Source organism: Dendrobium catenatum, unplaced genomic scaffold, assembly GCF_001605985.2.
Source record: "Dendrobium catenatum unplaced genomic scaffold, ASM160598v2 fragScaff_scaffold_1236, whole genome shotgun sequence".
Taxonomy (NCBI): domain Eukaryota; kingdom Viridiplantae; phylum Streptophyta; class Magnoliopsida; order Asparagales; family Orchidaceae; genus Dendrobium; species Dendrobium catenatum.
The window spans coordinates 327,342-339,823 of record NW_021319698.1 but is presented as its reverse complement, the minus strand read 5'-3'; positions in this window follow the sequence as shown (position 1 = coordinate 339,823).

Genomic DNA, 12,482 nt, shown 5'->3' with positions numbered 1-12,482 from the left:
CATGTCATAATCGCTTCTTGTTGATTAGACTAAAATTGTCACATGAAGTCAAAGCAAAAATTGTCACATGCATGTCATAATCGCAACCTTGTTTTTTACCATCCAGATGATGGTAGAGAACCACAACCTCCTTTTTCATGCTCCTGGTGAAGGTAGAGAACATCATTGGTCTTCAAAGAGAATATTTTCTTCTCAAAGACACCCAAAAAACCTAGCATGACATTTGGAGGAAATAAAGTGGAAGCTAGCTCATAGCAACTATGTAAAAAACCCTCATACTCAACTTATCTTTTCTCCTTCTCAAAGATCTCCAAGATCTCTTCTCTAAGCTCTCTCATAAGAAAACTCAAATAGCTAAAGACTTGAAATTAGTCTAATTAGAGAGCTTAAATAAAAAGGCCCACAAAAATCCCTAAAATTTAATTCTACTGATACAGATTGTACAATAAAATCCCTGATCATATGATATAATTAGTTCAAACTATCCTTGTTAGTATTGTATGAAGAGTTAAGAACTATACAATCAGTTCAGGGAATTATGCTGATAATCCAATACAATTTAGAGCATTATCCAGTATGTTAATTTCAAATAACTTAGATTATCATCCTGCATGATTTGCGACAAGTAAATATCTTTCCATGCAGAATCAAGTCATCTAGTACGATCGATCAAATCATCATGTACGACATGATTGGATCAATTAATTTCAAATAGTTTCCTAGTCACAAGATTAATTTAGGTAAGATTTGATTATATCATACTGTATGATGCTTATCATACAGTACAATTGATACAAAATTTGAATTTTAAAATATTTCCCAAATTATGATTGGCGGTTGAGATCTTGATTTCAACCAATCATCATGTATGATTTGGATCATAAATATGATGAGTTGAAATAGCTTTAATTAACTAATTAGCCATTTTAATGATTCTCTAAATAGCTGATTGTATAGGACAACTAGGATCATATAATATGATTAGTTCAGAAGATTGCATTTCTAATTTTCTTTTTATCTCGCTCCTCTGAGTGTGTGTGTGCGCATAGCCACCAAGTTTAACATCCACAAAATACTTTACTTGACTCAAGAAATGTATAAATAAATAAAAATAGAAAATACAAACTCTTCAGGACACTTTATCCTATTCTACCAAATCTTAAGCTGATCAATTTGCATAGTGTACATGAACATAAAATGTTAGTGCACAAGAAATATATATTTAATAAAAATAGTAAAGGTGATAACATAGAAGAGAATACAATAATGTTTTATATCATCAAAATCATAAGACTTGGGTCCATATTTGCAACATATTCATGGTTTGATCTCCTTTTGCTGAAAGGATTCATAATCAAATCTTTCTATAAGGTATTGACAAAGGCCTATAATCTCAAAGAGGAAATGCGACAATTTACTTTCTCAAAATATAAATATTCATTATAAATTAGAAATTTAAAACCTAAAAATGTACTAGAAAAAAGTCTAGGTTAGTATCTATAGTTTATTAGGGTAAACAGTTGGTGCAAATTTAGATTGAAAATCTAGGTCATTCATTACATTATCAACAGTATAATAGGTCTTGAAATCCAAAATTTAAATCTCTCCAATTCTACTACTCAAAATAAAAGAGAGTGAATTGATGCTCTAAAGAATAAGGCTTATTCATTTAAAACAGAAGCTCTTAAGAATATCATAATAAATATTCTAAAGAAATCACAATTCAAACTTCCTGAACCAAAGAGCCAAAGAATGTGTGCAAATCCGGATGGCCTAAATATTGTCCATATCATTAGATGATCATTCATGAATTAAGAGATTATATAACATTTCAAGAATGGCTTAAGAGAAGAATTAAAATTGGACCGGTTGTGATACCCGAGGAATATTTAGCAGATTCTAGTCAAGCATAAATTCATAATTGATAAAACTTCTATATCAATCTTAGATTCATAACCTGATAATAATTAAGATATATCTTTATCCCAAATAGTAATGAAAATTCTAAATAAAATTTATTGTTCATATGTTATGATGTCTCGAGGAGTGCAAAGTCCCCTCCAAGTTGATCTAGCATCTCCTAAAGAGGAAGTCTTGAATAAAATTCACTTTGAAGAACCCAAGAAGATATCAACTAGTTAGTTTTCAAAAGCTCAGAAGGAAAATCTTAATATTAAAAGTAGAATTATAAATAATAAAGTTGTATATTTTTTAATGGAAAAGCAAAGGATCTTGTATCGCTTACATTGTATGATTTCTACTTTTTCCCGCCAGGGGCTGAGAAAGAAATGAAGATATATTTAGTGTATATTATGACTATAATGGTGATGATCAAATGAATGATGCAACAGAAAAATCTTATGAAGTATTAAAGATAAATGAACATATATAATCAAAATAAATGGTTGTATCTTCTTCTTAAAAGATAGTCTAAGTAAATTTGTGTAATAGTAAGGTGTTACCACCATCAACATCTACACCTAACAAAGGAAATAAAGTGGTTGAAAATTAATATACTGTAACACTGGTATAATGAAATACAAACGTGGCTAATTCAAATATCTTAAAGTGGATTATATTGTATTATCACATCTAAGAAAATTGCCAACAAAATTGAGTAATTATCTTGCTTTGGTTATTTTCAAAGTAATGAGGGAGGCTTTAATAAAAGCTTTTCTTTACCCACAATTTTTTATGGCTTAGTTAGCATTAATGTAGTCCAAAGAAATCTTGAGTTACAAATAAATTCTAGATATTACATTCTCATATGAAGATCTACTATTGGGAACTTCATATCATAATCATCCATTATATATATTTATGAACATAGATAATTTCATAATTTCATCTTTTCTTATTAATCTGGGTACATCAGTTAACATTATGACTCTTAGAACTCTCACATATCAGTCAACTTTGTTTTGATAAAATTATGTTACGCTGGTTCAACAAAAAAGGCAAGAGATCTTTATGTTCAATCATTGTTTTGTTAGAAATAGGAAACCTAAAGACCAAAGCCAAATTTATTATAATTAATTCCAAAGCCTCTTTAAGCACTCTTTTGGGTAGAACTTGGCAACATGAATATAAAATGGTGCCCTTCACCCTTTATCAGTGTAAAAATACTCTCATGAGAGGGAAGAGCACTCTATTAAATGTGACCTTCAATCATTTTCAATTCATGAAGTTGGTATACTGTTTGTCTAAAAAGTAGATTGCCTTCTCTAAAAAGTATCAAATTAGATAAATAACAAGTAAAAGAAAATAAAGAAAAAGAAGAGGAAAAAAAGTGTTCTAATCTCAAACATGATGTACATTTGTCACCAACCCCTCCCTCAAAAAAGATGGTAGAATGGCTCAAAGATTTATAGGAAGAGGTTTGAGGAGGGCTAAAAATGAAGAGGAAATTAAGCAAATAAAACTACCTACAATACTTAATGATTTTGAATTCAGTCGAATGATTATTCATATGTAATATATAAAAATGTCACAGGCTATTGAATTTAAGAATGATATAAAGCAGTCAAAGTTTTAGATTTCTATAAAAGCTGATAGTGATGAGGACAAGGTCAAATCTTTGGGGAAGTAGATTCAAATCTATTTAGCATGGAGAGATTAAAAAAGTATGTGAAAAATAATACTCTTACTCCACTCTCCCAAAGTGATGTGAAAATGTTAGAGGTGAAAATGTCTCTTCCTTTAAACCCAGATACCAATGCCAACAATTTTATACATTCTACCAGCAAAACCAATGAACTCAAGGTAATCTAATTATATAAGTATGTTCATTAAGCAAGCTTTAATGTCAACAATTTTGACTAGAGGTTAAGCTAAATATTTTGAATATTTATGGAATATGAAAAAATACAAAAATATATCAAGACCATGCATTGGCGTTGATGATTAGGAATATTGCTTAGTTAAATCAAATAATCTAGAATTTGATAGTCTATTTTTAACAAAAGTTAAAACCTTTAATGAACTATATTTAGAAACTTCAAATGGTCTAGATAACTCTCAAGTTAGGGATGCTCTTCCAAAACTTGAAGAGGGGAGTAAATATATGATTGATGATTTGGAATGAATAAATATTGGAACAAAAAAGGTCCCTCATCCAATTTTCATAAGTTCCTTATTTAATGAAAATGAGGCAAAAAAAATGATAAATTATTAAGAGAATTCATAAAATAGTTCACTTGGAGGTATGAAGAAATGCTCATATTATCTCTAGATAAAGAAGTTCATATATTAGAAATAGAACAAGTAATGAATCCTATTAAATATGCACCTCAATGAATGTGAATCAACATTGAACAAATGATTTTTGAAGTAAAAAAAGTTAATCGATACAGGCTTTGTTAGTGAGGAGAAATATCCAACTTTGATAACTAGTGTCATTTTAGTTAAGAAGAAGAATGTTCAAATTTGTGTCTGCATTGATTATATAAATATGAAGATAGAGATATGAAAAAAGATTATCCTAAAAATGAATCTCCATTTCCTATTCCAAAACTTATGGTTGATATTACTTCCTCATATATAATATTTTCTTATATGGATGGCTCAACCAGATTCAATCAAGTTAAAATAGCTCTTAAGGATAAAAAATATACAATATTCAGAATGTAGATAGGTGTCTATTGCTATAAAGTAAAATCATTTGAATTAAAAAATGTTGAAGCAACTTATTAGAGAGAAATGATGAAGACTTTAACGAATTAATCCACAATAAAGTGGAATGTTATGTCGATGATCTAGACACTAAAAGTCTCAAAAGAGATTACCACATATATGATTTAAGAATTATTTTCCAAAGATTACATCAACATAACTTTAATATAAATCCTTTTTTTTAAGAAGAAGAAGAAGAAGAAGAAGTGCATATATTGCATTAAGAACAAAACAAGTCCTAATTACAAGTACTAAATGGATCACACTCGTCCTTGATTAAATTTAACAACAAGGAAGGAATGCTCTCAAAAGAAAAACTATCAAAAAAGAAACTACTCTCCAATGCCATAGTAGCATAACAATTAGCTACTTTATTACAACTTCTATAAGCATGGAGGAAAATGACTTTATTGAAATCATTTAAAAAGTATAAATCATTGTCCGTCCATCTATCAACTTGCCACTTATTCTTCTTTAAAGAATCTTGAATGAACTTAATAACATTGGTATTATCACTCTCAATGATCAGTCCTTTATATTCCAACATCCAGCTTCTCAAAAACTCCTTCACCGAGAAAACTGCCTCTAGCTCTAATTGAGCAATATCCCAAAGAGCTCCATTCTTCCCAAATGCACTTATAAACCAGCCTTTGTGATCTCTAAAAATACCACCCACACCAGCCAAATTGGAACTAAGCAAAGAAGCATCAACATTGATCTTAATCCAATCTTTCGGTGGAGGGCACCAAGTACTTTGAGACTCCCTAAGGAGATTAGTACCCTAGCTAGTAAGATATGGACCAGATTTTGAAATGGCTGAGAATAGAGCATTAGAAACAACCATAGAGCTTGGTAAAGCCGTCTTGCCGTGCTTGACAGCATTTCGATTCTTCTAAGAGTGATATACAATATTGCAGTAAATTTGTACAATCCCATATTTATTTTTTGCTATCTGTTTTAATCCCAGTAAACATCAATCCAGAGAGCTAAAAGTAGGAATAGAAATACCCCATTCACCCATCTTAACTATGACATCAGTCAAATATTTACAGTGTACCATTATATGTTCATATGTTTCACTAACTTAGCATCCTCTCAGACAGAGATCAATATCTGAAAGCATACGATTCTTCAAAAAAAGATGGTAGGAATTGTTGATTTTCCCAACCACCACCAAAAGATCTCCACACTTTTCTTAAGTTTTAATTTTTGTAACCAGCTAAAGTAATCAGCATCGTCCATAGTATACTTGTTGGACAACACTTGCTCATACACCAGTGCTGAAACTATCTTTCCCGAGCACATCTTCATCAATTCCAGCTGATCCTCCTCCTCAAACTCAATATGAATTTGGCTAATCAAGAATACTAGATCAGGATGGAATGCCCTTTGCAACTTAGTACAATCCCACTCACCATTACTAAGCAAAAACTGATGTATGTACATTCTATCCAGAAAATCACAGTCAACATAAGTTGGCCAACGATTGATACATCTATCAAGCAGCCATGTATCATTTAAAATATTAATTTTTTCACCCTTACCCACTTTCAAACGAACATCCATTTTTAAATAATTTCCACCATCCACCACAATTTGCAAAGCTGTGGAAGTAATCTTCCTATGGGTGTCATTCATCACATCACTTCCATATCTAGCTATCATTGCACGATGGAACAAAGATTGTGGTTTCTGAATAAAATTTCAAGCCAACTTGGATCTTAAAGACCCAACTCTAAGGAGGGGAGAATGCAAACCCAACCCTGCATAACTTCTTGGTTTACAAATATCACCCCAAGCAACATAGTGCATACCATTGGTCCCATCATTTTTATGCCAAATAAAACTTCTACAAAGTTTCTCCAACTCATGTAAAAATGATGGGACCAATGGTATGCACTATGTGTTGGAGAAACTTTGTAGAAGTTTTATTCCTCTTGTAGAAGTTCTATTGTCCCCATCATAGTAAGAAGTCTTTATAATTAGGCATAGAAAGCAAAGAGCTACCAATGAGAATCAGCTTACCTCCTAATGATAGAGACTTCTTACTCCAAGCATTGAGTTTATCCATAACAATACTCAGAATTTCTTGAAAATCAGCCATTTTAGGTCTATTAAGAGACATCTTCACTCCCGAATACTTCAACTCTTTAACAACTTTGAAGCCAAGAACCTTAGCTATTCTCTTCTTCATGGAGTATCTAACCACCTTGCCAAATATCATTTGAGATTTGCTTACATTTATTCTTTGTCCAGTCCACTTACAAAAGTCTTCCACAATAATCTTCAAAGCATTAGCTAGATCCACTGAAGCATGAGAAAATATTAACATATCGTCTGCATAAAGGAGGCGTGTGATCAAGGGTCCTCTAGGAGAAATTCGTATGCCAAGCTTCTGTCCTCTTTGTACAAGCGAGTTAGACAAGAGTTGAGAGCACAATATGAAAAGGTACAGTGAGAGTGGACACCCTTGACGGAACCCACTCTGAGTATTAATCCACTTAGAATTCCTCCCATTGATGATAATAGAGAATCTCACATCTACAACACATTCCATGAGAAGGTTAGAAAAATCAGTAGGAAAGCCATACCAAATCAAGATGTGCCGAAGAGAGGCCCATCCCATACTATCATACTCTTGCTCCATATCAAGTTTTAAAGCCATCAACCCCTTCTTATTTTTAGAAATTCTAAACTTGTGAAAGATCTCCTGAGCCAAAAGGCAAAGCTCTGCAATAGATCTACCATGGATGAATGCCATTTGCTCCTCCGAAATCATCTTGGAGATAACTTTCTTCAATCTATTAACTAACATGGTAGCCACAATCTTATAATTAGTTTGGCAAAGGCTAATAGGCCTAAAGTTGAAGGAATCACTGGGTTCTTAATTTTAGAGATTAAGACAATCAAAGTATTCTTCCACTCCCTATGCATATGGCAGGAATTAAAGAAACAGTTAACTGCTTTTCAAAGAGTTTCCCACACAATACTCCAATAGCTCTTATAAAATGAAGAGGTGACTCCATCCAAACCTAGTGACTTGTTGTTACCTTGCTGAAAAACCGCATTCTGCAGCTCATTTACTGAAAAGTCTGCATTGAGCACATCCAGATCATCTGCTGCCATCTTCTTGTTTTCAAAAACTGTAGGCCAACCCGTCACTTTACAATCCCTGTGCTTCCATTTCTTCTATAAAAAATTAATGAAGACCTTCTCAATTTGCTCATCCTTGTTATACATATTGCTGAGTTCATCTTTAATTTGAATGATCCTATTCCCATTCCTTCTAGCCGAGGCATAGTTATGAAATAATTTGGAGTTTGTATCACCTTCCTCATGCCACCTAGCCTTTGCCCTTTAATTCCACCAAGTAGAAAGCCTCTTCAAAGTAATATTAAGTTCATGGACTTTGTTCCTAAGAACAAAAAGGTCATCAACCGACCAATTGACACCCAAAGCTTCCTTGTTTTGAAGTTCAAGGATCTCCTTTTTCAATTTCTCCTTTAACACATTCAGATCTTTACACTTGTTTTTATTCCAAAAAAAAAGTGATTTTAATATGCGGCTAAGCTTCCTTTGTTGGATCATATACTCACTTCCGAAATCATTCTTCTTCTAAGAGTGATAAACAATACTCTTGGCCGCAGGGTAGGACCTCCAAGAAATCTGATTCCTTTGACTTGAACTGCACCTTTTCATCCATCTTAATAGCAATACGACAATGGTCAGACGCCATTCTCGCAAGATGTTTGGTGACGACTAAAGGAATTTTCTAAAAAGCAACCGAATTCAACATACACCTGTCTAGCCTTTCCCAAATCCGAGAAGCACCCTCCTTGTTGATACACCAAGTAAACCTTGGTCCCACACTACCAATATCATGTAAATCAGAATTCATCATAAAGCCCTTCATCTCCCTAGGTCCTTTAGAGAACAAGAACCTCTTACCTCCTCTCTTCTCCTCCTTGTTAATGATACAATTGAAATCCCCCCCCCCAATAATAGAAGGAAAATCATTCTCTCTCTCGTTCCCAAGATGGGAACTGAAAGATTGCCAATGACAGCCTGTTAAGTAGCTTCCATAACATCAAAGGTCACCAACTTTTTGTTCCAGAGCACCAAAATACCTCTAGATGTACCAACAACAGGGTAGTGAAAAAACTCCCAATCACTCCCTATAAGACAATCAACCTCCCTTCTATCAATACAAGACAACTTGGTCCCCATCAGCCCAACAAAGAACACTTCCTGATCTCTAACAATCTCCTTCAAATACAAGGAAGCCTCCCTCTTCTTAGCTCCCTTACAATTCCAAAATAAAATGGATGACATTTAACCAGGTACAAAAGATCTCTCCCCACTAATAGGGTTCAACATCCCATCCCTCTTCTTCTTTTTATAATCAGATTCAACCAGCCCCAATGATCTCAATTCCTTGGCTAGTTTAAACTTGGCAACACCACTATGAGAACCCAAATCCAAACCCATGTTTTTAACATCAGGTTTAGGTATTTCAAAGCTCTTGTCCAAAGCTTTATAACTTTCTCCATGCTTCTCAGTACCTTCCTCAACATCTGTATCAACTAACACAGCAAACTGATTAGTTGATTGAACACCAACCATCTCAACACCAGCTGTCTCCATATTAACTGAACTTTTTATTGGAGCTACAACTAATTCTTCAGCAACATCAGCAACCTCTGGCCTCGTCTGGTCTTTCTTCAGCAACCTGTCTTGATGGCTATTATTAACTCTGTTATCAGTATTATTTCCATTGTCTTTCACACCTCTTCCAGCAGCATGATCTCTTTTAAATCTTCTATTCTTGAAATGGACATGAATCCATGGGCCATATTCAGTACTAATCACAGAAGGATTATTATCAGGCGCAATCTTCATTCCTTCCACCGTAGTTGTATCCGTCTTTTTCCTCATTTGGTCGTGTATCCCAAGTGTTACATTTTTTCGGACAGATCTTACTATCATGACCCAATTTACCACATTGATAACAAATAAGATCAATTTCTCATACTCCACCTGTTGGAAGAACCTCCCAGAAGAACCTTCCACCCAAACACCATTCAGCAGCTTCTTTTCCAAATCAATCTTTACACAGACACGGGCAAATTCGCATTTACTCCAGCAAAAATTATTTCCAACTATGTACATTGGCGAACCAAAGCAAGAGGCAATTCTTGCAATACTATCTTCATCCCAACAGTACAAAGGAAAGCACGGTAATCTAATCCAAACAGGAGCAGAGATTCCCTTAAATGAATTTGGATCAAACACAGGCATCCATCTGTCCATACCAACAATGAACCCATTCACATACCACGGGCCTCCATTCAGTATTTCATCTACCACCTCACTCGTCTTGAATGAACACAAAACCTAATTCATTCCAATTAATGTTAAATGAAATCCACCGTATTTGCTCCACTGCCTTCTCAATTCTAAACTACAAATCGAAAATGGCACATTATTCCCGAAGACTTTAAGCACAATCAAATTCTTCAAAATTCTTGAATTCTCTGCCTCCCTATCTGCATTTAACATGACCGCGACACTATCTTCAGAAAATTCAACCTGTTCACTATTAAACGTGATTTTGATAGGCTTCGGCTTCGACCCGGCATCAGCCACTTCACCAACACCTTTCTGTCCAGAATTATCAATCATCTTGCTCTTCGCAACTTCAGAACTACTCGAATCCTTCAGAGGGAATTCACCTTCTATCTGAACTTCCGCAGAATGAAAATCATTTCCCAAAATACGCCCATCGTGCATATCAAGAATACCAAAAAAAATCATCACCAGCAGAATTACATCATTCGAAGCTGAAGAATCAAGATTCGCCAAATCTGGATTACCCTGGGCATTCACATTCTTCTACATTACAAAATCATCCATAAAAACCTTCTTCCCCTTGCCTTCAATAGGATCTTGACGACTCAAAGGTCTGAATCCTTCTCTAATCACAACACCATTTGATCCTCTACCATTAGCCCGAAGAGGGCCAAATGGTTGCGAAACAGTCATTCAAACCGGCTAGATAGCACCGACGATCATCTGGCGCTAACCCCTTCGAACGCGGAAAACCCGCAAAAACTCAAATTTGAACTTTCTCTCTCTAGGATTTGAACCAAACGTTCTCTCTCTAAAAAAATCTAGCCCACTCAACACCCCCCCCCCCCCCCCCCCCCCCCCCCCAAATTAAAATAAATCCATTGAATTGCACTTTTAGCATTAATTCATGGAAGTTTCTTAGTTTTATTATTAGATATCATAGAATCGGTATAAATAAATAAAAAAATCATAGCTATAGTAAAAATGTCGTCACCTAAAACACTTACTAAGTTAAGATCTTTTTATGATTATCTTTCATCCTTTAGAAGATTCATATAAAATCTTTCAGGTAGATGTCGATCATTTGAAACTTTATATGAGAAAGATGCTCATTTCAGTGGGATAAAAGTTGTTAGAAAGCATTTGATAATATAAAATAGTATTTGATAAATCTTTTAGTTTTAATTGCTCTTATTCTAGGAAAGTTGCTAATTTTAAATGCCATAAGTATACATTTACTTCCAACTAAAGTAAATTACCCCCCAATAGAGAAATATTGCTCAAAAGTTAAGGGATTATATGCTCTATAATAAAGTGAATTTAATATATATAAAAAATCCATTAAAATATTTGATGACTCAACCAATGCTATTAAGGAGACTTACAATATGATCAAAGATATTATCATAATTCAAAATCACATTAATTTCCTTAGGAGCAGTGAAAGTGCAAGCTATGATAGATTTTCTGGTAGCTAACCCAATATAAGATGATTGTCAAATAAATGATGAACTACCAGATGAACAAATTATAAATTTATAAATAAATAAAAAATCCATTTGGGAATTCTATTTTAATGGTTATGCTTCTATTCAACATGAAGCAGTTGATCATATTCCCCATGGGAAAGCTAGAATCAATATAGTATTTGTTTCCACATAAAAGGGTGTAATATATTACTCTTACCATTTGTCAAAACTTTATACAAATAATGAACCTTAGTATGAGGAATTGATAATCGAGTTAAAATTAATAATCTTGAATGAAATTTAGGAGATCAAAATTTTTGGAGACTCCCAGTTAGTGATTGATCATATAGCCATTACTTATTAAGTATAAAATGAAAATCTAGCTCCTTATCATCAATATGCAATGCATCTCCTTGAGAAAATTACAAATGTAACTTTATACAAGATTCCTCATGGACATAATTCTATAGTATATGCTTTATTAACATTAACTCAAGCTATGTCTTGTCCTGAAGGACATCCAATTGTAATAGCGTACATGGTCACCCATTTTTATTGCTTATAGGTCTTAAATATGCAAATAAAAAATATCTCAATGAGGTGAAATTTTATTTAGAAGTATAAGATGAGGTGGTGGATTGGAGAAACCTCTTCATCAAATACTTGTGATAAATAACCTCCCTCGTGATAATTCTTTGGCTGATCAAATTAAAAGAAGAACCCTATCTTATATGTTAATTAATGACACCTTATATAAAATATTATTTGATCAAATGTGGTTAATGTGTTTGAGTAAAACATAAACATTGAAAATTATTGAATAAGTACACACCAAATTATGTGGCATACATCAATCATGTCCAAAAAATAAAATGAAAATTAAAGAGTGGTTTATTATTTTCCATTACAAATTGTCGACCATCAAATGTATTACCTCTAATAGTTGCTTCATGGATTTTTGAAAGTTGGGCTACATATATTATTTGTCCAATT